Source organism: Cygnus olor, chromosome 2 (assembly GCF_009769625.2).
Source record: "Cygnus olor isolate bCygOlo1 chromosome 2, bCygOlo1.pri.v2, whole genome shotgun sequence".
Taxonomy (NCBI): Eukaryota; Metazoa; Chordata; class Aves; order Anseriformes; family Anatidae; genus Cygnus; species Cygnus olor.
Genome location: NC_049170.1, coordinates 16,546,473 through 16,573,715, shown reverse-complemented (window position 1 = coordinate 16,573,715; position 27,243 = coordinate 16,546,473). Strand labels below are relative to the sequence as shown.

The 27,243-nt window shown below is 47.4% G+C and overlaps 1 long non-coding RNA gene across 1 annotated transcript in view; it reads left to right on the top strand.

Annotated features, from left to right (window-relative positions):
* The first annotated feature begins 17,993 nt into the window (after positions 1 to 17,993).
* LOC121064664 overlaps positions 17,994 to 27,243 on the top strand; it is a 40,771-nt gene continuing 31,521 nt past the window's right edge. Inside the window, exon 1 of the long non-coding RNA XR_005816612.1 lies at positions 17,994 to 23,229. This is a non-coding gene — a long non-coding RNA (uncharacterized LOC121064664). The remainder of the gene's footprint in view (positions 23,230 to 27,243) is intronic.

Sequence of the window (27,243 nt, the reverse complement as noted above, 5' to 3'; positions counted from 1 at the left end):
TGTTTCTCCCAGACAGGTTGCAAGGTATAACTCTGGCCTCCAATGGTAAAGGAGATTTATTTCCTTCTTTTATTCTCCTTCCCCTTGAGACAGGAACTGCCCTCTCCTGCTGAATCAGCAGAATATACTGTGAGACACTGCCCTTAGCTGGCTGAAGAGCTGTTAATGGGTCCAAAAATCGCATCCCACCCAAGCCCCCCTCTGGTCAGTGAGTACTGGAGAGGGAAGGAGCCAAGCAAGAGGCATGGGAGAGGGGAGCTGAGTCCCCTGATGCACACAGCTGTTATCTATGATAAGCTGCATCCCGTGCCATGCTCCACCTCGCTGCAGCAGAGAAGCTGTTTGAACTCCGGGACCCTTCCTCGGTTCAATCGCTATCTGACAAACACACAGTAGGCAGCTCGAAGAAAAAAACAAAGGTCAGCCCATCCCAATGACTCACTTTCTAAGACTTCTGACCAATTTCCTAAAACTCTGCCTTAGGAGTTTTTTAGGCAGCATCCATACTTTTGAACCATATAAATAGTTGAGGGAGTTCATCATAGCAGCAGAGCAGTGAAGCAAAGAGCTTGATCTGAGAAGGGAAACAAAAAAGCTCAATCACATGCAGACAGAACAGTAAAAAAAAAGCGCAAGCCCCTTTCAGAAGTATTCAGAAGTATTGTGTGTTTAAAAGGGCTGCAGCTGACCTCCAATCTCCTGCCAGGCCGTGAACCTACCTGGCATGGTTTTTTTTTGCCTGCCTTCCCCCTTACAGGTGGCTAGTAACAACCTCACAGACCCCCCAGGTCTGACTGTCCTGTGCAGTGCAAACCTGTGGTAGATTCCCCAGTGTCCTCCTGGAAGTCTCTTCCTTGCTGCCTGGGGGTGCAGACAGCAGCAGAAACAAACCCACAGCTGTGAATTTAACTTCGGATCACCTCTGTCAAGCACCTGTCCCTCCTTTCTGTGCCCACTCTGTTTTTACACAACATGGTGTGATCACCGCTCACAGGCCTCAATAGCCTGTCAGGGAGCTGGCCCCATCCTTCTCTTCTCTGTAGCCAGCCCAGAGCACCCCTTCGGCATGATTCAGAGCTCACTTTTCTTTTTCTTTCATTTCTCTTCCCACACAGAGAGGCCAAACTGAGCTGACAAGCCACTGCAGCCCCTTCCTCACAAATCCCCCCAGAGACCATGGCCCCTACGCCTCTGCAAACCCCCAGAGCTGGCAGCCGTCAGCAACCTCCACAGGGCTTCTAGACAGCCCTGATCTCATGTGTGCCCCAACCCCACGGCAAAATCTGTGAGGACACACCAGGGTTTCCCATGTGGGTGCAAGGGCGGTGCTGCGCTGCTGCTGGGGCAGGCACCATTTTGTGTGGCAGAGCCCTGGTGCTTCTGCCACGGGGCCCAGGTCTCCGCGCTGGGTAAAGACTTGCCACCATGGTTGGTTGGTTGTTTTCTCAAGAAAGACCCCGTGTAAAAATATATATTATATATATATATATATATATATTACTGTGTTGTTTTTTGTTTGGTTGTTTGTTTTCATGGTGTTGTTTACATACGAGAAAAGTAGACAAGCTGAAAGAGGCTGCCCCAGCCTGCACTGCCTCCTCAGGGGGACACGATCCCCAGTGTCCCGTCAGGCTAACGGGGCTTTTTCACGGAGGGGTAAATCAGGCGAATTCACGCCTCGCGAAAAGCTGCGGCCACCCACAGCTTCCCCCAGCACGAAGCGGCCGGCGGAGCCCACATCTCTCCCGGCCCCCCGGAGGCCGGCGGGGGCCGAGGCAGCAGCGCCATCTGCGGGGCGAGGCCGGGCCAGGCCGGGGGGAGCTGGGCTCGGCCTCGCCAGCGCCGCGGGTCCTGGCCTTGGGGCGGTGGGAGTGGTGTGGGGGGAAAGGGGGGGAGCTGGTGACACGGCGGTGGGGTTTAGCAGGAAGGTGCGGGGACAGGTTGGGGTTGGCTGGGGGCTGGTGGGCTGCACGTCCTCCACAGCTGGGGTCGGGGCAGATCGGGGTGAGGAGTGGGGAAGTACTCCCGCTGCCAGGTGGGTTAAATGCGGGGCTGTCTGCGCTGTAGCTGGTGCTGTGGCATGCTGTTTGTTAGAAACGTTGCTTGGCAGACCCACAAAGAGACAAAAAAATCAAAAGGTTTTCTACTGGAGCTCCCGTTTCCTTGGATTTACCTATGAGGCATGTATCAACGTACCTCAGTCCTGAAACTACTTTCACTGTGACTTTCCTGAGGACAGGCACATGTACTGGACCTCAGCAACTCCCTTCAGGTTTGTGTAGGTACAGTTGCAGCACCTAGGTCAGCATTTCTCTTCACAGGTCGTCAGTCCATCTTGTAGCATCACTAAGACAGGTAGATTCTACTTGCAACTTCCCCAAAGGTGTGGGGACCCAGAACTACTCAGAGAGTCACAGGACTAGCCAGCGATTGACAAAATGTATGTGAAATTACTCAGCAGTGTCACCACAGGCTACCACTAACCTTTTAAAACATCTGTGTCTCACCAACATCTGCTTTGGCTCTGAACACAACACCTCTAGTTCCATTTTGGCCAAAAAAATATCATCAACATTTGACTTCTGTAAATCCCCTCAGAGCATCCCGCTTTCCTCCTGTAGCCACCCTTCCTCCATGCCCCCATTTTCATGCCTGGCTTGTTCTCTTTTACATCTTGAACTCTGGCCAGAACCCTCCATTTTAAATTCCTTCCTCTTTCTAAATGGGCATGCCAGTAAGCTGAGACAATAATCAGTTTACTCCAACTGAGGGCATATACAGACAAAATTTCTCCTGCTCTTACCACATATAAAATTAGTTATACGAAATTGATACTTTTAGCAACGGAGACTGAGATGTAACCAAGAACCTCAAAAAAAAAAAAAAAAAAAAAAGACAATGCATGATAGCCAGACTGCTCTGCCTGGTACATACCCAGATTATGAGTTTGGGTTTGTGTACTGTCACAAATATTAATTTAGACAAACTCAAACTTAGCAGCAATTAGGATTTATTAATAGTTTTATAGTAAATCACAAGATCAGATTGTGTGATTTTTAACAACACCTAATCATCAACCAATTTAATAAAGTGACACAAATTGGATTTATGTTATGTCTAACAGCTCTTAAGATTTATTGATACCATATAGCAATTTAACAAAAATTAGTTGTGATTAAAACAGTGACTTAATTAAAGATTTGACAATGGCAAGGTTCACACAAAACTTACTGCATGGTCCCGGCGGGTTCTCAAGTTAGTTGTGTGCCTAAGGATTTCCCCTTGGTGAATTACTCACCCTGTAGGCACTGGTGTTAGTCAGCGGACGATCTTTGAATCTCAAGAAGTCATCCCTGAGAGGCATCCCAACTCAGGGGGGTTCCTGGGTCACAGCCTGCGATGACCCTGGACAGCTCTGGGGGCTCTTCGCTTAGGATCAGTGTTTATAGGACCTCAAGACAATTGACTCTTAGTACTTTTCCTTCCTGTCTATGATTTAGACAAGGCAATTCCAGTATTTTCCACCAACGACACCATTCCAGTATCTTCCACAAAGTACAGTTCTGGCACTTCTCAGGCTGGGCTACAATTCAGGACACAAGTGTTCGAAATGCGATCAGGGAGTGCCTGTTTTTACTCACCCACTATGCCTGTCGCCCACTGACAATAGAAAGATGGTGTAACAACAGCTAATCTTAAACCATAGCTGAGCTGGGGAACGAGCTACTCTGCCACATGTACTTCAGGCTGCTGGACTCTTCTTCTAATTTTTAATGTATATTTCAGAGAACCTGGGTTTTATTCCAGTGATGGTTCTCATGGAGTCAAAGCAGTAGGAAGCTGTTCTCAAAACTGAATTAACCACAGCTTCTTGCCACTTTCCAAACCCTAGCAGCCAGAGCTCCATAGCTCTTTCCAAGCCAGGCAACCAATACCCCAGGCCCAAATATGTGACCCACGATCCCATTTGCCTTTGATACCCCAGCAGAATTGTCCAATCCCAGTTCTGTGGTTTCAGACACAGCATAGGCAAATTGGAAATTCCATGCTTGTGTGGAAAATAGCTTTAAGGCAGTGAGTAAAAAGGAAGTCTATGGAGGTTGGCTTTGTTTTTCATTACTGATTGTGATGAAATGGCTAAAGAATAGCTGAGAAGGGATTAGGGAAGTTAGCTTGATGCTGGAGGAGGAAAGCTGTGTCTTGGCATTTCTCTCATGGGGAGCCGGGTCCCAGGATGGCTGGGAACACCCACTGAACTAAACAATTAATCACCCAGCTGCTCTGTAACCTCACCCATCACTGATACATTTTTCTCAAAATTTGAAAGAGATGTTGCTGAAATAACCCCATTTTGCCTTGAAATCCATCTAAATCCCAGGCTTAGTGTAGGTTTTCTCCAGCCTTTGAACTCAGCGAACCTCTGTTTTGGGAAGTGTACATTTGTATTGAAACATGTCACTAGATGAGCTGGGAGGAGGAATGAAGAACATTTCAAGAGAGCATGAAGATAATTTTTCACCCTTTATTCTGATGTAAATATGTTCAGTGAACTTGGCAATGGGCTTTGTGTGCTTTTTTATGTAGATCTTTAAAATAATACTGGCTTACACATTAAAGGACAAACACTGCTGGACACCGCTTTGTGTTATAAAATGGGTGTGGTTCACCCACTTCCTTCTGAGAAGCATTTTGAGAACTGAAGGTAGGAAAAGGTGGTACTAGCACTACATCTCTATGAGTGTATTTTTGCCTTCACATTACCTGTGCTGTGCTAGCCACAGCTCATTAGACAGTCTTTGGAATTGCCAGCCTCTTTCAAGTCACACAACACAACATTTTTTACCTATACTGATCCCTTTGGCATCACAGACTATAGGAGGGAGATGAATGCCAAACACTTCAGATCTGCCTGCGTACGTAGAAATCAAATACCAATTACTCTTCCTTGTCTCTCTTTCTCCCCTCACCTAATACTGCCTACCGCCTGTGATAAAGCAGGGTATTCATTTAAAGGCACTGAAGAGGGAGAAAATGTAGTCATAACTGTAGAACCAAAACCTGAGAAATGAACAGAAAAAGGTTTCACGTCCCACAAATAGAAACTCCTCTTGTTTCAAATGAGTATTAGATAAGACTCTACTCTGCAGCTCCCCAGAAGCATTTATCTGACTTTTTTCTGAGCTGACCAAAGTAAGAGCGCAGGCTGCCCTCCAGGGAAATGCCTGCCAGTCACCACCTCTGAACAAATATTTCTCAAATCAAATCTTATTCCACAAGAGACAAAAGAAACAGAACACCCAGCCTGATAGATGTCTGTATTTGCTAGATGCAAAGAACCAGACAGTGCCCTTCCAGCACTGGAGGTGGGAGGGGGTGGACATCTCTCCAGGGACAGTTACAAGAGCCCTGCTTCCTCAAAAACATCTTCCTGCCCTCCCATGGCAAAGGCCAGGTTTATGTCCAGCAGCTGCAAATCTTGCCCTTTGGCTGGCTCCCAGCACCTGCAGGCTGCTTTCTGTATGAGCCAGGCTAGATGCTTTCCCCAGTCTCTAAAGGGCACGGATTTCTCTTACACAGATTTTCTGTGCAGATTTATTTGCATAAAATGAATATTCTTCAAACCCAGGTTCTTCTTTTTTGAGATCAAAAGCCTAATGCCCTTCAGCCCAGCAGTGTCTGTCTTTTAATGTGTAAGCCAGTATTATTTTAAAGATTTACATAAACGGCTTCAGTGAGCTCATCTCTCCTGCAATGCAAGAGGCTTTAGAGAAAACTTATATCAGTGAAAATTAAATCCAAAAGAACAGATACAAACATAAAGCAGAGAACCCAAAACAGCATTTGGGATGATAAATATGAAAGTGTATCTACCTACCACTAGGTATCTTAATCAGAACCTTTTACAAGTCACTGTCTTAGGTTCCTCCATTTTAGCCCTTCAGAAGGGAAAAGCAGGTAAAGAGAGGCAATGCTCTCAGAGAAGGAGTCAACATCAAGATAACACTTGTCCTTTTTCTTTCAAACTGGGCATCCTGCAAATGAACACCAACATTTTTGAAGTAGCCATACGTAGAAAGAAGCTGATTTATGGGAATATTTGTTGTCACCTTGGTTTAATAAGTGAAAATTATAGTCCATGAATTAGTCCTACACATTGTTAGTGCAGAACAGAAATCTGAGCAGACTGGATACTCACATAAACCGAGAGACTATCACTTTTTGGCTGTGGATTTAGTTCAGAGCAACTCTTGGTGTCAGTCTAATCTCAGTGAATGTCTACAGAAAAACACAGGCCTTCATAAAAAAAAAAAAAAAAAAAAAAAAGTCCTTGGCTTAATAGTTTTGAACCTTATGTGGAGAAACTTTTTTATATATCTTATATCAAGTGTTACTTTGGAGAGGTCTAGTAGGTCTGCTTATAAACCCTAGTCTTCCTTGTTTCCTTGTTTGTAATTTCACTAAACTTTTAAACATGTTTGGGCAGGAGATTTCCCACGTCAGGTATCCATCTTGGGCTTTACTCTTGGGAAAAATTTCAATAAATTGAGCTACTTCCAGGATCCAAGCTCAGGATGAAAAATGATTCTTTTCCTCATGTCCCAAAATATTTGAGAGCCCCTGCGAGGCTGAGGGTAGCAGAGGTGCCACTTCTTTCACTCTCAGGAGAAGGCTTACAGTGTAGCAGAAGTGGACATAGTGCAGAGTATCAGGCAGAACGACAGCCTGCAAAACACCAGAGCAGTCCTCAAGGCACGTTTACAAAATGCAGTTTTAGCATCTCCAAGAGTTCATCCCCTCTGAGCACAAACAGAAAGGGTGCACACACTGCAGCAGGGAAGAACATGCATAGTAAAGACAGTACCACCCCAGAAAGCTGGATTCTCCTTGTCCCTCTGTCCCTGTGCTATGCAGGGAACACCATTGAAATAGGCTTTAGAAACTGTGGCAGCACCACTGAAAGCCAGCAGAAGCAGTGCTTTTGGCAGATGAGGTGCCATGCTTGCAAATACTGAAACATTGGGTGCAACACACTTCAAACTGAGCACTCAATTTCCTAGCAGGCTTTGGCTGTCCTGATTTATATGGGTGAGTGTAGGATGGGATGTTCACTCACAGATATGCTAATCTCACAGACTGGCTTGAAAATAATAATTGTTTTCTGTGGAGTACAGATGCTACAGTGATGACTGCAACAGAAGGATAACATGGCTCTGTCATTCGAAGTGCTACAACAGAGAATAATGACCTTATTTCTGGTATTGCCCAACTTTTGAATACTTGAGTTGGCAACCTATGTGTTGTTATTTTAATAGAGGTTTTATGCGAGATAATATGGCTCTGACAGGCTGGAAAGCCAATTATTATCCAGGCTTCTTAATCTCTTTCTAACTTTACAGTTGAAACACCCAGCCCTGAAATTGGGTTGTCAGAGATGATTGATCTAAAATGGTGGTTGCCTCAGCCATCATCTGTGGATCCCTGGAACATCTCTGGGGGAGGGGATTGTCCAAGTTAACTGCTTGCTGTCAGCCAGCTTGCATTTGAAAAGCAGGACCTTCCCCTCCACTGCATGTTCTTTAGAGGTTTGCAAATGAAAATCATGGGTTTCATCATAGAGTCCTAGAATATCCTGAGATGGAAGGGACCCACAAAGATCGAGTCCAACTCCTGGCTCCACACAGGATCACCCCAAAACCAGACCCTATGTCTGAGAGTTGCCCAAACACTTCTCGAACTCCGGCAGCTCGGTGCCGTGACCACTGCCCTGTGGATCCTGTCCCAGTGCCCGACCACCTCTGGGTGCAGACCCTTTCCCAAACACCCAGCCTGACCCTCCCCTGTCCCAGCTCCATGCCGTCCCCTCGGGTCCCGTCGCTGTCCCCAGAGAGCAGAGCTCAGCGCCTGCCCCTCCGCTCCCCTCGTGAGGGAGCTGCAGGCCGCCATGAGGCCTCCCCTCAGCCTGCTCTGCTCTGGGCTGAACAAACCCAGGGCCCTCAGCCGCTCCTCATACGCCTTCCCCTCCAGACCCCTCACCACCTCGGCAGCCCTCCCTCGGAGGCTCTCTGACAGCTTTATGCCCTCCCTGGCACACCCCAGGGCACGGCTGGCCCTCCTGGCTGCCAGGGCACACCGCTGGCTCGTGGCCAGCCGGCCTCCACCAGAGCCCCCAGGCCCCTTTCCGCGGGGCTGCTCTCCAGCCTCTCGCCCCCAGTCTGTGCGTACAGCCGGGGTTGCCCTGTCCCAGATGCAGAATCCGTCACTAACTCTCATTAAATTTCATGAGGCTGGAGATCACCCAGCCCTCTAATCTCTTTGCAAGGCCTCTCTACCCTCAAGGGAGTCAACAGCTCCTCCTAATTTAGCATCATCTGCAAACTTACTTGGTATGCCTTCAAGTCCTGTGTCCAGATCATTTATAAAAACTTTGAACAGAGATGGCCCTAAAATGGGTTTGAAGCATTAAGGCTGATTTTCCTGGTGTCGTATTGCTGGTAGCTTGCCAGTGGGTGTGTGTGGCTTGGATGCATGTATCTCAGTGTTGGCACGTGAATAGAACAGAATAAACTTCTTGTATTTGATTATTACTTTTGTGTGTGTGTGTGTGTGTGAATTGGCCACAAGTAGGTTATGACCATTTTGAACATTTTTGCTTAATCAGAATTACTCAGTAGATAACTTCCTGATCAAAAGAAATTTGGGAGCAGTCTATAACTAGTATTCAGTATGTGGACGCTGACCGTGCTGACCGAATTCCTGACTCATAAGGAGGTTTTTGCTCCTCGTTCTGCCATTGGGCAAGTTAAACTTAGCCGCAAGTTTTGTGCAGGATCACTCCCATTGTACAAGTCCAAAATTGCCCTTTTCTGTGGACATTTCCAGTTGTCACTTAAAAGATGCTTGGCACAAGCAATAGACGCTGTCAAATCTAATGTGCATTTGAACTCCTGCAGGGCCTCTGGAAACTAGCTCCTATTGCTGGAGGAACAGCTTAAATTAATGGCAGTAAATGCTTCACCTCACACTTTCTTTTTATTAAAGTACCTACAGACTTCTTGGCCTTTATGATATTCCTGTAGTTAAGTGAATCAATTGTAAAGATGTGAATGAATGTTTCCAGAAAGTGTTTTGTATGTGCAAGATCTGGAGAGGGAAACTGCTTTGGTTGTGTATAGGACACCTCTGGAAGAACTGTGTGTCACTACGGCATATCAAATATTGCAAGAGCAAAATAACAATAATATAGTATCATAAATCAAAATATACAATTTCCCTTGTTGACTGCTATAAGTCCCTTAAACCCTGGGTGTAGTGGATTTTGAGCAGTTCTGAAAGGGCAGGTACTAAGTTGTGTGTTGCTCATTAAGTTTGTCAAGTACAAGATTGCCATAGGTTTTGAGAGATAAAACACATAAAAATTAGAAATATATTTTTTTTTAAATAAAATAATTTAGCTGCTATTTTCATAACAGGAACATAAAGGGTTCAATAAAGAAACAGGGTATTTTAGTCATTTCTGTTGCACTTTAGACTTAAAGGCTAATAAGCATAAGCTGTTTAAAATACAGGAAATGGGACTGAAGGGATTTTGGTCTGTCCTCTGGATTTCCCAGCCGTTGTATTGCCCCTTCCTTCCAGATCACACTGTAAGTACCAATGCTGTTCGTATTCTGCCTCGTGGGCAACCGGGATTTGAACACTGCAATTCAGCTTGAATCAGGACCTGTGGAGGGATTTCATCTCTATTGCCCTGGCTTCCTTTGTAGTCAGTGGAAAGGATGGGGTGTGGGGCAGTTTGGGGGCATGTTTTTTAGGTTTCCAGTTTGGGATGAGATGTGACATGCTCAAGACTCCACTAACCAAATTATCCAGGTTTTTATTAGCTAAATATTTATTATGCCATACAAATATGTCTACCGTGTCTCTCCAGTCATTATAGCTGCTGCTCCCTCTGGTAACCTCTTCCAGGTGTAGCTGGAAAGTCACTCTGTACAAAGACATCAATGGGGCTCTCAGCACTTAGCCAAGCAGTTCTCCCAGACAGGACAGGCTCTGTTTTGGAGGCAATGAGCTGTGGGAGCTGGGGCCCTACTGCTGCTTTCCACCTTCCCCTGGAGCTGCTGGAGCACACAGGATGGCAGCAGTAGCTGGTGGACACAGCATCTTAACAGCCCCAGCAGAGTCACATCTGGCTGGCAGATGTCCTGGGACACCAGCAGATGGGAGGAGATGGCCTTCCTTTTCCCCCAGATCTGTATCTCATTTCCATACTAAACTATTCACACTCCATGAACCTTGCTCACATACACTTCTTCCCATAACTCAGAGTTTTTTCTTTCTGCTGTAAATCACATGCATAATGCACTGTAGAGCCCCATTTATGAAAACAAGATCTATAACAAAACCCTCTTACCACCAGTAAATCTTCTTTTAATGAATTGGGCCTGTAGCTTCAATTATGAAGCTGGGCTGTGACGGCTGCTGAACGAGCCATGCCAACAACAACAGTGAAGCAGATCCCTGTCATGAGGGTGCTAGGAGAGTTTCAGGAAAGGCTTGGACGCTCCCTCCTTCCCTTCGAGCACTTTCACATCTGCAGCACATTACATCCCCGTCCAGATGACTTCGCTGGGATCTGCAGTGTTCTCAGGAGTATTTACATTATCAGAAAAGAAACCACTAATTTATTTGTTCAGTCTTCGACGTAAATATACGCATAGCCCAATGTGAAACAGTTCACATTTATTTGTTTTGCTTTGTTTTCAAATGGACCTACCCTGGATTTTCAGTTTTACAGTGTGTATAAAGAATTAAAATGTTTAATTAAGTTGTAAACCCTCTGAATCATATTTTTACTTTTTTTTTTTTTTTTAATGCATTACATACTATCAGAGATTGCTCTCCTTCCCCATTATGAGAAATAGATAAAGCACTTCCAGGTACCTGCGGGAGCTGAGCAGGCTGCTTATGGGTAGGGACACACCAAGCGACTCCCACACAGCCAGGCAGTGGGGAAAGGCTGCAAATGCTATTTCTGTCCTCTCTTGGGCCCTATATTTGGGCCAACCATATGACAGGGTGTTGAGGAAGCCAATTTTCCCTTCTCTGGTGGTAAGAAATTGTCAGTGGACACTGAGATAGGTGACGGTCTTATCCTTGTGGTCTTGGGCACAGAGAAAGGGGCAAAGCACAAAGCAAATGCTTGTCCTCACACCTTCCTACCCTTCTGTGTGGCCAGTTTGATGATAAGGATGCTGGGCTGAAGGAACCTGATTGCCTGCTCTGAGGCAGTCTTTGGGGCTGGTCACCCCCTTAATATGGCTAGTGGGATGATTTTCACCCAGACTTGCCATATTGACACAAATTGCAAGCTTCTCCTGCTACCCGCCTCATTTGTTGGCCTCTTGGAGTAGCTTGGTGCTGTTGTAAAATTTGGTATTTCAGAGGACATCTTTGGCTCCATTTTGTTTTTAGAAAGCCTGTGTTTGTCCTGGTTTTTTGTCTGTTCCTGCAGCAGGCTGAGTCATATTGATTTAGTGGTGGAAGATCCCTTTAGTGACGGAGAAATGGAGGACAGCAATATTAAAACAATAAGTTTCCCTTACTGGAATACTTGTCCTGGACACACCTTGTCCTGTGGACTTCTTCACTGTGCTCTGGCTGAAGATGGGCACTCATCTATGTCCATCTACCTTGTGTACTGCGAGGTAGACTGCGAGGTGACGTGATGTCTGGATTGATGACAAAAACAGGGACCTAGCTCACTAAAGAGAGGTCACTGAGCAGAGAGGAAAACTTTTGAGGTTTTTATGCGTCATTCCATCTCCTTCCCCTCTGAAATTCAAGATTTCAAACTGGGTTACTGTGGAGATCCATTTCTAAGTGTTCCCTTACTGTAACCCCCTTTCTGCTGAAAATAACCATTCTAATTAACCCTTCCCCAGCCCCAAATCAGAGTGCAGTCCTCCACGGAGTTGCTTGGCTCTGTGGGTTTCCCAGATGGGGACTGGTGACCGCTGTGTGCCGGCACACGGTGTAGGGGATAAGGCAGAGGAGAGGTGTGGGGGTGTGCATGCTGCATGGCCTTCTGGTGCTTGGGAATTTGAGGATGAATGTTTCTCCCAGTTGCTCGGTTTCTGCAAAACAGATGGAGACGCATCAGTAAGGTTTTGGCATTGCTCATGAGTCCAAAATGAGACAGTATTTATGCTTACTCGTTATCTATATATCCAACCCTAAATGGTCTGGGCTCAAAAATAATTTTGCTGGTTTGGACTTGAGGTCAGCTGCATGACCCTGGAGTGAATTTAAAGGAAGGGTGTGACTGAGAAAGCAAGAGAAAAGCCCCTAGGACCGCGGCCAGTTTTAGTCAGATGAACTGCTTTGTTATTGTATTACAGCTGCATGGTGTTCTTAACTATAAACCACGCTTTGGGCCCAGGCTGAAATGGGCTCGAGTGCTGCAGAGATTCATAGAGCAAAACAATTTACAAATCCCACATGAGACAGTGTTTGAAAGTCCTTTGAAAGCATTGTTTGGCCAGCAGCGGGGCGCTTTTCAAGCTCCGCTCTGGTCGGGACTCTGACTTCTGAGGGTACAGCTATACAAACAAGTGACTGGCGGGATGTGCACTTACATCACCTCGTGTTTGCCACAGCCAGGTCCCATTTGCAGCCGGTGGTAAGTGAAAAGTTGCCTAGCCCTAAAGGCAAATTTGCTCCAGGACAAGAGGCTGCCCCTGAGAAGCTGCCGTCAGCAGCGCTGTAAATCCACACCTCCGCTCCATTCAGAGCGGTGTGTGCAGAGCCGTGCCCCGTGTTACTCACGCACTTGCTACAGGTGTGGTTTCATGGATGGAAGAAGCTGCCGTGCATGAGGTGCAGTCCAAACACGCAGCGTGGGATGGGTTCTGGAAATGGAGGCACTCTCTGAGCAGCCAGCTGGGGAGCAGGGAGACAAGTCCAGGGCAAGCATCGCTTCACAAGCCCATACATTACGATGTTATCTTCCTCCTCCGTCCATTGCTTGGAAAATTCTGGCCAGCGGGATGCTTTCCAGATGAATCACCATCTCCGCTCTGGCAATCGAAAGGAGATGGGCCGAATTTGCTGTCTGCCCCATCACGCACCGTGCAGTTACTCACATACTGACCACTTCAGCAGCACACGAGAGGAACGACGACCTGCGGGAGGCACTTGCAGCCTGGCAGGAGAATGGCTCCCACGCTTCTGGCGAGCTCCTGTGGGCACTGCATGGCCTGAGATCGTCTGCTTGTGTGGGGAGGCCACAGACTCAGTGTGGACTTTGTTTTTACAGACTTCAGTCATGGACTTTGCTTTATCTGTTATCCTCTTTTATAGAAGAAACAGTGTATGAATGGGACAAGGATTATGCTATTAGTCTATCCGTTTCCCTCAAAGCAAGGATTTCTAGTGCCTCTAATTCCCTAAATTAGTGACGAGGTAAAAGAGCACCAGAGAAATATGGGCTAAGGCTGGAACTCCAGCCAGTCAATATCTGGGTAATAATTTAAGGTGTATTATTCATGAACACTCTATTAGTGTTCACGTTAAATCATTATAATTCTTTCAGTACCAATGTCCCTGCCTCACATGAGAGGTGTTTAATATTAGCTGCCGTTCAGCCCTTTCCAGCCAAATAAAATCAGTCTTAGTTCATTCTTAGATCAACGAACATGGGACATAATGAGCTCACCCTGATCTGTGACTTATCTTTCCAGGATGGGAAAGGCAACGCATGGCAGCAAACCATTCCCCGGTGTTTTTCTTTGACAGCATGCTCTCTGACTGGAGCAAGGACTGTTGCTGCACCCTCCAGGCTCCTCCATTCCCCGTGCCTGCTCTTCCCTCTGCCAGCTGCTTTGGAAGTGCAATACGATGCTCCTGTGGCTAGGCTGCTTTCCAGAAGGGCTCAAGGAGGGCCATTCCCCAGCAGCAGCCTCTCTCCTGCCCCATCACCCCAGTGCAAGGGTGGCAGCTGGCTTGCAGACAGATGCTGCCGGGCTTCGTCTGTGTGAGTAACCCTGGCCCTGGCACTGCAGTGAGCAATAGGAAACTGGCTCACTGCTCCACTAAGCCTCACTCATAATGATGGAAGCAGGAAATTTGGGGTGTACCCTCCCCCATCTCTATTAAGAGTTTCAAAGCAGGGCTCCGGGAATGTCTTTGAATCATGAAAGCAATACCGAGAACAAAACCATAGAATAATGTCAAGTTCTTCTGATTAAATCTAAATTTTTCCCACCACTACTTGAAAATTAGAAGCAGGCAAAACTATCCATCATGTTACAGATAACTTGGCTGCAGAAATATGGCATCAGCATATGCTGAAAAGTAAAAGCTAACATGATTAGTAGACTATTAATTCTAGCAGCAGGCTCGCCTGTATGGGATCCATCTGTTTAGAAAGTTATGTCTTTGTAGCAAAGACCAGCTTTACTGTGAGTCTGTAAAGCAGGTGGCATAGGTCAGAGCATTAGACTAAAAACCTGGTACTGCAAAACTGGCCGTGACCTTTGAAAATGTTGGCCCATCTGGAGCCCTGCCCGGGACCTGTACTTCTATTGATCCGGAAGGTGATGATATCCACGTTTCGTTCTGCTGAGCTGGACGGGCTGATTTGGATCCAGCGTCCAGATAAGTCCATCCAAAAACTAGGTCTTCAAAGCACATTGCAGCTCCTGGAGTAGATAAAAGCTGCGACTGTAGAAGTGGTAGTCAGTGCTCTGTGTGATGCAGTCCACATGATAACGCATTGGTTGCTGGCTCCCTCAGCCTCCAAAGACATTTGTTTCGCCCTTGGTACTGCCCAGGCGTTTTAACCTAGCAGCTGCAAATTCCTTTTCCCAATCTGTGAAAATAAAATAAAAAAATAGACGTACCCTTGGCAGGTAACCAGTGCAGCTCCCTTGGCTGGGCAAAAGACTCGATCCCTGGTAGTACGCTTAGCCCCACTGCATTACAGTGCTTTTCTTTTTTTCCCAGGGAAAATGGGAAAGAAATTGCAGCCTGCTAAGTTTGGGCGGCTCTTTGGCAGGGGAAGGTCCGTAAAGAAAACACTATCAGCAAAGGTCCTGTGAAAAACAAACTTCAGCATCCCTTTATCCAAATATCCCTGTTTAATCATGTTCAGTGTTTTCTATGCATCCGCTAAGGGTATGACAGCTGGTGTCTCCATATCGCGGCAGCCTGGGTTGGGTTACAAATTATACACATACCGTCCCCTGCTCGCCTCCTTCTCATGAATCCAGCTTGGCCCTTCCAAATCAATTTGGCTACAGCATTTTCCAGCCTGATCTTTAGCATTTCAACGTAAATAATGCACATTGCAGTTCATCCATCACAGGGTCCTCCTCTCCGTGGTGGGATCCGTTCCTTCTCCTGGGAGAGGCAGCGATTTCCTGGTGGCTGCTGCTGGGGGCAGCCATCCCTCGCCCAGCCACATGTTGTGCTGTGCAGACCTCAGCCATGCCCGCAGCTCAGTCGTGGCGATGGTGGCAGCCCAGAGCAAACCTCAGCAGGCCAGTAGACTTCTTCCCACGTGCGGCTTCTTTGTCACATTTCGTTAATTCAGGCAATTTTGATCACTAGATCTAAACTTTACAGAAAATGAAAGAATAACAGGGCAGTTAAAATTATTTCACACCCACTTGGTTTCTGTCCCTCTCATGGTTTCTACCCCTGTCCACTGCTCCTCTGCACCCACAGGTGGATGGGCTTGGTGCTGGGGTGCTGCAGCAGGCCAGGGGCTCAGGAGCATTTTTCTGGAAGTATTGAGATGTTGCCATTGATCATTTCTCTAGAAGTCATACATATCTCTGTCTGCACGGAGTAACTGCTTGTTTCTTCTGTCTGTGTAAAGCTAAGGTTGTGCCATGCAAAGATAACACAGAAGTAAAACAAAAGAGCTTTGTGCACGTGGCCAGTTAGAGAAATTGCTGTCGCAGCTAAACGAAGCAAAACAAACTGAAACAAAGCTGCAGGCAGGTCAAGAAAAGTTCAGAGCGAACCTGACCGAAAGCCTCCGTCATGAGCCCATGCAAATTCAGCACACGGCTTCTGGCCTGCCCCTGGGAAAGGCAGTGCTGCCCAGCAAGGCTGTGTCTTCTGCACTGCTCTCTTCAGCATTTGCAGAGCCTCACCTGAAAACCAGGCTGCCGGCTTTGCCTGGAGCACGAGAGATGGCTGGCAGTGACAGGCAAAGGCACCACCATGTGTCCAACATCGTGCTAGTCCACGCTTGCTTTTTTGTTTAGCTGCTCGAAAGCTGCTTGTGCGGAAGTGCTGCTGCGGGTGATGGAGCAGGTACCTCTTGCTTTTCACCTCTTGAGCTCTGAAGGCGCTTCTGGCCTGTTTTAAGAGAGGCAGGGGCTCGGTTTGCCAACCCAGCTGCAGCCCAGCGGGCCGGGAAAGGTGTTCCTCCTCCTCAGGCCTACTGCTGCAGCTCACGGGAGAGAGCAAAGCCCTTCACATTTGCCAGGGGCAGCTTGTCAAGACTCCTTTATTTTCCCTTTCAGACACATCGTTTCCCAGGTAAATAGCAGCTGAGGACTCCTGGCATCCCGGCGTTATTCGTGTCCTTCAAAGAGATTTGAGCGGCCACTTCTGGTCAGGCTGGCGTTCACCGGGTTAGGTTCACAGATCATGGGGGCACTTCTAACCCAAGCGGTCGATGAGCCTCTTGCCCTGATCACCCTGCTGTAGTAAGGCACTTAATTCTGCTGTAAGAGGAAAATGCCACTTCTGTTTTCAAAACGGACTCATTTCCATGGGCAATAAATGAAGCAAGCCGCTCTCTGTAGGCCCTGGCAGTTATCTTCTGCTCCTCGCTCCTCAATTTATTGCGTATGCAGGCAGTTTAGCACATCAATATCGCAGATTAAATACCAAGTGGGTACAACTTTCAAGCGGATATTTCATCTCCCTTCTTCTGTTCAAACTAGGACACGCAGCTGATCAAACAGCGTGAGGCTTGTACCCATCTCCAGCCTGCACGGTCCACAGAGAGCTGTTTCTTTCCTCTCTCCCCCTCTTCCTCTCTCTGTCAAAAGTTAAATTTCACATCAAAGGCTGCTTGAAGCTTTTAGATCAGTACTGCACCATTCACTGGGTAAATGGAAGCTGCTTAAAATCCTGAATAATTATTACTGCCTTTGCATATCTGTTTTCCTCTGTGGTCTGAATAGCTTGTGCAATTACTATGTCTCTTAGAAGGATCAGGGGCAGGTACAGTTATGCCAATGAAAATGCTAATTAGAATGGAAAAAATACTGTATGTGTTCTACATGTTTAGCTCTAAAAAAATATGTGAAAAATCCTCAGCCTTAACACTCTAAAGATGTCAGATACATCTCTCAGATGCTGTCTTTGGAGTCCCAGTAAGCCTCAGCGGAGGGAGATTGTTTCGTTAAAGCGCCCCCGCTAATGAGACCCGCGTGTGCACCCGCCGCACCACGCGCCCTGTCTTGCTTTTCAGCTTCAGGCCCGTGCCAGTGGTTTGTGATAAACTTCTGGCTGTGTTTTAGAATATAAAATAACACATAATAAAATGTAAACACGGCACGTAGCACAAACATAGCAAAATGCATAACATATAAAATAAGATGTAAAAAATATGTCTTACTAACTATTTAAGCTACCAAGTGAATGCGCTGAGCTAGGAAAGGCCTGTGTGCGAGGCCATGCCACCCTCCTGTGCCTCCTTCTGTCACATCCTGCACGGTGACACAGCCTCTGGTGGCACGGCCGGATGCTGCCTTTCCTGCAGGACCTCCGTCTCACCCAGGGCACAGAAGGCTACTGCTAATTAACCAGCAGCTGATCAGGAGATCGGGTTCATCCTGTTCCTCAGAGGGTGACCCAGCAGCCTGCTCTGCCTCGGCGGGGTCAGACCACAGACCTGCAGCTGGAGCTCGGCAGCAAGTTGCCAGCACCTCGGGGAGCTGGCGAGGATGTGGCTGTCCTCCTGCCTTCTCTGGGCATCTTCTCACACCCCAACAGACCCGGCTCTTCCTCCCTGCCTTCTCTCCTTCCTCCTCCTTTCTTTCTCTGTCCTTCACTTACCATCAAAGGCAGGATGCTGCTTCCCACCCCTTGCCTCTCTGTGGGCAGAGGGACATTTGGGAGCCCAGCAGCGAGCTTGTGGCCATGGGCAGCCCTAGGCTGGAGTCCCAGGGTGCCTGCAGCAGCCACATGCTCACCGTGGTGGCACATGTCTGGGCCACCCCATGCAGCAGCCAGGGGCTGGCTTGCTTCCGTGGCTCTGCTGGACCTTGGCAGCTTCTGTCCCCAGCTGTGTGAGAGAGCTCCAAGTTCTCCAAGGCACAAAGGACCCTTAACTCGGGTGAATACTCCTGGAAGAGGTGTATCTCCAATGGCAGCACCAAATCCCAGCTCCAGCCCTGTGGTAGCTAGGGGAGGCTCATCAAAAGGGCTGTGAGGGAGGTTGTTAATGTTTACAGGGAGCTGAGCGGTGTATATTTTATTTTAGTCTTGGAAATGGATGAATTATTTTGTACTGCGGTCTCTGGGTGACAGAGCCCACTGCCGTGCCAGCGCTTGGCTGCAGACCGTTCCTGAAGGATGACGGAGGTGAGACCCTGCCAGATCGCTGCCCCTTCCTCCTGCCACCCCCTGCTCCTCGCTGTGTGTCCCCGAAGCCACACACGTGTGTGTGCCCAGGAGCCTGGCCAGCGCCTCCGGCGTGGGGTCGGCAGTGAGAGGCACGGAGGTGGTCCCCAGCAGAGCCGGTGTGTGCCAGGACTCACCTTCCCTTCCTCAGGCCCCCGGGGCTGCCATGGAGACACGGAGTTCATGCGTTAGTGCAAGAGGAGGGGATCCTGCCCTTGGCAGGGGGAGAGCACTAAAACCTAAATAACTGCGTAAAACGAGAGTTATGCCAAGAAAACAAGCCCAAAGGTTTAACCATGGAAGTGGAACAATAACATTTCATCAGCGTGATCTTCCTAACGCTGCCTAGCACTGTTCTCCGTGTCACCCAGCACAATAATTTCCCGTTCAGCCTCACTTTCCGAGCAAAGCCAGCGACTGGCAAGCTGCGGCAGGGGCTCTGGGCTCTCCCTGCACCCCAGCCCCCAGAGCAGCCCCGCTTTCTGCTGTGCTGCTCCCAGCACAAGCCCGCTCAGCCACCGGGTGATCCTCTTGAATCACTTTTTAACCAGCTCAAGAAGACTCCTATGGCAACAACCTTGTTTGTGTTTGAGCAGCGAAGGGAATTTCTAGCGAGGTAGTGAAGGGGGAGGGAAGAGAAGACATTTGGCCAAGGCTGCTTGCAGAAGTAAAAACCAGATTTCCTCCACATCATGCTTCAGAGCGAGTTTTTGGAGAACCAGAGCTCTATAAACATGTAATTACTGTTTGCTTTCTGTACAGATAAATTCTTCTTTCTTTCTTTCTTTTTCTTTCTTTCTTTCTTTCTTTCTTTCTTTCTTTCTTTCTTTCTTTCTTTCTTTCTTTCTTCTTCCTTCCTTCCTTCCTTCCTTCCTTCCTTCCTTCCTTCCTTCCTTCCTTCCTTCCTTCCTTTCTTTCTCTTTCTTTCTTTTTCTTTCTTTCTTTCTTTCTTTCTTTCTTTCTTTCTTTCTTTCTTTCTTTCTTTCTTTCTTTCTTTCTTTCTTTCTTTCTTTTTTCTTTTGCCACAGGGGTATTGTTTCTGGCTCTGACAGAAGCCAGCCTGCCCAAAGCCCAAAGCCCCCTCCCTCTACCTGCAGGTCCCCCCTCTGCCTTTTCCTTCCCCTGGCCGCAGCAAGCTGCTGCCTGTCCCACGCCGTGCCCTGGCGCTCGAGGTGCAAGCAGCTTTGCTAATTGTGCACAGCCAAATCCAGATTGCTTTTCCATGCTGACAGAGTTATTTTTAGGCTCTCCAGGAACTGCATCCCGGGTTTTCTAACCTAAATCAATTCGTGCCTTGTGCAGCCCGACATGCCCCTGGGCTCCAGGGGTCTAGCAGCAGGGCCAGGATTGGGCAAGTCCCTTCTCCTCTCCTGCTCTGCCCCTCTTTGTGCCCTCCCCACCAGCTGCTGACCTGCACTCAGGTCGATACAGCTCTGAAACGAGTTCAGCTGAAGTGGAGATTTGCACCTATGCAGAGAGAACGTAGCTGCTGAGGCGTTCTCCTATTTTAACCATCACTTGATACCCACTTGGATTTGTGAAAAAATAACCACCCTTCACTGACCTCTGTAGGAAACAAGTCAAACAAAACAATCTCTTCTGCTGCAAGAAGCACAGTTTGGTCTTAAATATGTATTTTTATCCCAGGGATCCAGTTATAAACCGAGCCAAGGGAAAGGACTGTAATTTCTGTAAGCTGTTCTGAAAAAAATGGAAAGCCAGTCACATGAAATTTTCTCCTTGCTCTCGGGAAATTTTCTCCTTTCTTCCTGTTGTGGGCTGGACTTTGCGGAGCAGAAATTGCAGTCTGCAGGATTTAGGCCTGAAGAGTTCTGTTTGAATTCCCCCATATTTCAAAAGTATAAGGAGCTGGTTTTATCCTGTGCTTTTTAGCTGCCAATAGTTGGGATTTTAGCCATACACCATTGCTTCCATAGAAATCACAGCTAGAAACTTGTTTCAACTCTTTTCTGTGAAGCCTTTCCTGTAAGGCTCGCTGACATCTATTTTGTGGAACATCTCGTGATGGTCCTGACTCGCAGACATCAGCCTTGGGCTGCTACTCGTGGCATCCTTCAGAGTTTTTTGCAGAACTGGATTCCTGCTGGGTTGGCAACACGTACAGAGAGTTCGTGGCGAAGCAGAGCGAAGGACCTCCGACACGACACCGAGCTGCATAGCTGAAGTGTCAGCCTTGAAGACAGCCGCATGCTCCTTTATTTCCAAGTCATCTGAGTCAATGCTAATAATTAATTAGCTATTCAATTTTTGTGGTCACAATAGAATTTTGGAGTCCTGCAGCACTGAAACTGAGAAATGCAAAACATCCTCAACGTCCTCTCTCCCACCCCCCAGGTTTAGCCCAGCTCTCCCTTCTCATGCTGAAATACAGTTGCCTTCTCCATTCACCAGACCAACTACGTGTGGGTGACATTTATAAATAAAAGGTGTCATTGCTGCGGTCGTGTGGATTTTGAACAGCACACAACTCTTTACCAAGGTGCAAACTTGCCAAAATCGGGCAATACGCTCATCCAAAGTTCAGAGGAATGGCCAAGCCCTACCAAATTGCAACATTTCTCAAATCAAAAAGCTCCAGTGTATCAGCTGGCAGAAATCCAGTGCCTAATCTGTCCCATCACTGAGTGGAGTGATAGGGACACTGCAGCTGGAAAGATGCCATTCTGGGAAGCAATCGCATCTTGTCTGCAAATTAATTCCTGGAGATTTTCAACAGTTTTGTCTAATCAGCTTTTTTTTCTTGTTGTTTTTAAGAAATCTTGTGACTCCTGCTCCAGTGATCTGGCCAGCCCCAAGGGTGAGGGGCTGAGAGACTTCAAATCAGATCAGACGTGAGAGCTAAGTAAATTGGGGTGTTCTTGGCAAGGCTCCTCTGCAACACAGAAACAGATGTATAGAGAGACACACAGGAACAGCGATGCCTCGGCTGCTCCTAATGAGAGCCCCAGCAGGGAGCTGGTTAACCCTGTGCTGGGGCTGGCAGGCTCCAGCCTGACTGGACCAGGACCCAAAAAAGCGGTGTCAGCACACACAGGAGTTAAAATGACTCTTCCTAACTGTGTGAGCCCAACAGTGCACGGTGCATGCAGCTTGCACTGGCACAAAATTCAGGGTATATCGAGGATTCAGTCATTTTCAACAGTCATTTTCCCATGGTGAGGAATTTGGGGTCTCTCTTGCTGCCCAGACAGCGCCAGCAAACTCTCTCCTGAAAGAAAAAATAAAAAAAAACAAAAGGCAAAAATGTCCTAAGACCCTCCTCAGCAGGAAGGTTGCTGCTGCCCTCTGAGTACCGGCTGGAAGTGTTCCCATGCACCCGAAGTGCCTGCGGTTACATTAGTCATGCGGCGATGAGAAAACAGGCTGCTGGGGAGGCGAGGCTGGGGGAGCCTCTGCGTGCCACTGCTCCCCCCTCTCCTTCAATAACCACACAGCAAGGGGCAGGAACCAGCGACAAAAATCCCTGGCAGATCGGGTCTGAAGAGTCAGTGGGGCAAGTCAGTTGTTGATGCCCCGCTGTGGAGGGCACAGGAGGAAGACGGGCGCAGGGTGGTTTTGAGTAGAGAAGCAGCACTTTAGCAAGCACATGGAAATGCAAACAAAGGGAGGTTTGCTGTGTAACATTTCCTGCTTTTGAGGCAATCTTTGCTACCCGAGCAAGTTGTCACTTGTAGGTTTTGTTTCGTTGCTGTTTAACCAAACTCCAGATTCCCCGCGTCTCAAATACTCCTCTTTTCTGAGTTTGTCATCACCAAAAAATAAAAACTCTTGACTGACATGAAAGAAGTTTTCTTGCCTTTTTTGGTAGAGCGTCTTACTGCAGTAATTCTGTCAAGACACAAACAAAGGGCACTTTTTAATTGCTAAGCAAAAAAGCAGAGCAAAAAAAAAAAGGCATAAAATATGTGATGGGGTAACTTGTGCACTAAGGATAGCATCTCTGAGCATGGTGTCGTGATCTTGTACTAACACTCTGCAGCTACTGGGGGAGTGAGTTTTGAAATGCTCATATCCACTTAGAAAACTGAACAATGAAGAGAAAAAAAAAAAAAAGTATATTCCACAGTGGTAACTTAGAGGACTTGTGCATCTCATGTACCTGTGCCACCTCTGGGCACAGCTCCCGTGCTGGATGAAGCCTCAGGCAGTGCCCCAGGCATCACTGCTGGGGGCACCCTGGGAGCAGCAGCACGAGGCTCCATCCAACAGCCCTTCAGGAGTGCCAAAACTTGAAAGATTTTGGTTTCTTGGAGTTCCTAAGAGGCGACTCATTCCATATAAAGCCAACACCATGAAAGCCGAGTGGCATTAAAAACACAGCGTTCCCCAGAGGCATCAGGCTGCCTGGGAAAGCGTTGGCCACCTGTAGTAACAAAACCAGCCCACTGCTCTGCTGCTCCTCGGGAAATGTCCACATGGCTAGAGACACCCTACAGTCAGGGGACTTTCTGTGCCTCTGCGTCCGGGAGAAGAAGGGAAGGGCTGAGCACGGACACAATGGAGCACGGCAGTGGCCAAGGCAAGTCACGAGCCGCAGCAACGATGAGCAGATGGCCAGAGGTAGGTGCTTAGCATGTCTGTCTGTGGTTTTACAAAGTGACTTTAAAGTACCTATATAAGGAGCAGCTGGGGTACTTACAATCCATTAAGTTAGACAGGGAACATTAGTGGAAATAATACTCCCGCATAGTGGCCTTCCTGGGGTTAGGATCAGCATTGGAATCGTCCAAATGGAGTAACAGATATTCCTACTTGTCTTGTTACCTGTGGTAATCTCCACTTAACTGCTCACTCGCTTTTTTTTCTTTTTTCTTTTTCCTCCCCCCTTTGCATTTCTTTTAGTTGGTAACTGCAGCTTCCTGTGGTATTGGGGCGGAAATCTGGACACGAAGTTTCGCAGAAGAGGAAGGTCACTGCAGCAGTGACAAGTGGCAAGGGAGGTTATGCAACACACGGCCCGTCCGTCCCTGCTCCCTAGCCCCGGGTGTGCTGGTGCAAATGCTCTCTCCTGCTAGACTACAAAAGCCAGAGGGGAAGCATGCTAGATACCAAGGGATTTAGCTAATAGGGATCAAAAGATGTTTCTGTTAATTGCTCAGTGCTCAAACGCGTTAAAAATATCCCCATAACAATAACAAATCTATTTCATAGCTTATGTATGACTGGATATTTCCAAAGATGCTGTTAAGCAGCAGCTCTTGCTGAAGTCCATGACAGCAGAGGACAGCGTGTGTGCGCACTGAACAGACAGTCTGAATGCAAGCAGACAGTAAATTTTCTGGCAAAAGTCCCAAACGAGTGCAAATCTTGGGGAGTTGATGAAGTTATGTATTCTAGCAGAAAGTTTGGGAAAGATTATCTTCAAGGAAGGCTACGTTTGCTTGGCTGTGATAATATAACGTGGTACTGCAGCCAGGGGGAGCACTTACAGGTAGAAAGTGAAAAACAGCCACATGAAAAGACATCTACAGATCTTTCGTATCAGCATATTATATATGAGTGTCCAAAATTGCTCTAAATCTTTCCTTTCCAAAGTGATGTCTCACTCCTGTTGAAAATAGCAAGAAAATAACCAAAGCTGTACTAAGATTAAGTGCGATATGCCAGCTGGACAACTCCATCACAGGCAATGCTTGAATCTCTGCATAGTTGTTATGCGTGCATTTACGCAGCTGGAGACAGCACTGACCTCTTGGAAGGAGGGAAGGAAGGAAGGAAGGAAGGAAGGAAGGGAGGAAGGGAGGAAGGAAGGAAGGAAGGAAGGAAGGAAAGGAAGGAAGGAAGGAAGGTTGGTTATATATATTAAAAACAAAACAAAACAAAAAAGCAGTTTAGATACATTGCAGATAGCAAGACCATGAAGCAACTTGTTTGGAAAATGGTTTTTTCGCTGAGCTGACATGTCCACAATGGTTTGAGCTAATCCCCAGTCCTAAACACTAGCAGGCTTGGTCTTGGCTGAACTTTGCAACTCCTATCTGTCGTACTTAGAGAGAGAGGAGCCAACAGTCCCCAAAGCACCCCTTCCCCCAGCCTCTGGCCATGAGAGCCCCGATCCTGCTCCTCGTGTGTGAGCTGCTGGTGACGGGGCGAGGGGAGGGCGCCCGAGACCACGCGGCAGATCTGGACACGTCGGAGGGCTCTGCTGCTGAACAGTGACTCAGCCAAACAGTTTAGCTCTGGCTGGCCTTAAAAATAAGGATCAGGGATAAGGATAAGAGTCCATTAACATTCCCAGGCTTCTCAGCATAGCCATCAGTCCAGTTGAGCCTAACGCCAGCGTGGTCACACTGCTGGCCATACACGCAGGAGAAAAGGTTACCACACTCAACTGCTTTTCCCCTCCCTCTGCCACACTCACCTTACCTATTTAACAGCTGATTTAAGTGCTCCCTGACTAAGTTGGACTAACTGAGACAAGGAGACTGACTTGTTCAAGCCATCCCCACCTCGTGGTGGCTCCTGCCTTTTCTGAGCCAGTAAGAGTGGGGTGAGGGAGGGAGCATGGCTGTGGCAGGGCTCTGCAGGGAGTCAGGGCAGGGAATCCTCCCTTATCTCTTTGCAAAGCCTCCATTTTTCTAAGACTCGGAGAACCAGACATCGTCAGTGGTTTCTGGTGTCTGCAGTCATCAGTTGCACCACGTGAAAAATTACTCTGCATCCTTGGTATCTCCAAAAAGAGCACTGGGATATTAGTGGCAAGGGAAAATGTCCAGAAAACTTGGAGGATTTATACAGCTGACAAGAGGCACTTCGCCTTTGAAACATATATGTGAGATCTTGAGAAATACATCTAAGAAACTACATAATAAATGTAGGTCTTTTTGGAGTAATTGCGTTCTCTCTTGTGCCCCTTTGAAACATTTAACACCCTCACAACCTTTTCTGTAAAGTTTGTGGAACTTTATGGCCCTCGTTATTAAAGTCGTTGAAGCCATTTTTATTGGGGAGAGGAGGAATTTGTTCTCTGCATCACTTCACACTGAGCCTGCATCAGCCCTGTTTGATTTTCTCTTATTTCTTGCGAACGTGACCCGGGCCCACTCCAACATCAGACGAGAGAGAAAAGGTCAGAACCATAAATTTTTGACCTCGCTGGGTGAAGGTAGGCACTGCACTCAAGTCCCTGTTACTGATGGCAGCTGTACTTCATGGCTGCGCAGGCAGTGCTAAAGGGCACCAGCAATGACATCTTTCATCACGCGTGCTGAAATGCTCTTCGCTGCCGGCCTCGTGCGCGGGGTGCCAGCGAAATGAGATGCAAATGGATCTGTTGACAAACAGGTTAAATGTCAGCACCCAGGGTGATACGTTGTTAGGAGTAAGGGCAGCAGGAACTACAGAATTGTTTAAAAGGGGCAAGTGCTGAAAGGTGAGCGAGGTTGTTAGCACGGTTACTTACTGCGCGAGTACCACGGTGTGACTGCAGGGCTTTGGTTCACTGCAGCCTTCTTCCTAATCCTTCACTTCTTTCAAGCAGCCCTGCTCCAAACATTGCTGAGATCCATCCACACCCTCGTGGCTCTCCTGATAGTGTTGCAATGCAACAGGAGGAGTGTGAGGACATACGTGGAGGCACCAAGCCCTCCTGGGACGTGATTTGGGGCTAAAATGCCTTCTGCTTGCTGGAGGCTGTTCTGAGGGAGGGTGAGAGCCTCAGATAGGAGATGCTGGATGTTGTGCAACTTGGGGCCGCTATTAGATACACCACTCCTGTGCGCTCTGACTTGTTTGCTTTAGAGCTAGGCTTTTTAATCCTACTGGTATTTATATTGTTTTGCAATGTTTTCATTATTATTCTGAATCACTATCCAGGGCTTGTGCTAAGCACAACTTAATCAATGCATTTATTCTCGTTTGCTTTTCTACTGTAATAAGCATCTTGAGACCCTGAGAATTGCTACTGAGAGAAGCAGACTGAAAACCCCCCTTTCTTGGATACTGAAATGTGCGGTGTTATTCACAGGGAAGGAGCCAGAGTGAGGGACTGCAGCTTGTTTCCTCTGTGCCTGGGGCAAAGGAGGAAAGATGCTACCGAAATAAGCGCATACACATAAAAGGTTGTACTTGTAGATTGACTTAGTGTCTTCCAGGCAAAATAATATATAAATAGGATAGCAATTAGACAAATGAGCCGTTCTTTTTCTAAAGCTGTTATTATATGTTATGTTTAATATATGACCATGCCCCCATGTCCCATTAAGGACTGCTGTCTTTTGTGCTCTGCAAACACGGTAGTGTACATAGAGGGCAAGACTAGACTTAGTCCAGTCACTTTTTGATGAGTAAACATTTTGATGGCATATTTTAATGATGTGAGTGGAGAAGCTATCCCGTGAAAGGATGTTAGTAAGAAATAGCCAAAGGGAAAAGCAACTTCTAATGAGATATGAGCAGCTCTGAAACCACAGGGTTTCCCATCTTAAGCTGATGGATTTGTCACTTCCTCCCTTGGCTCTTTCCCAAATGTAGGTGCCAAATGAAACAAAAACAGTAACTTCAGCTGAAACTCTTCATGGATCATCACAATAATCAAAAATTGCCATGCAGAGCATCAGGAAAGTATCTCCGTGA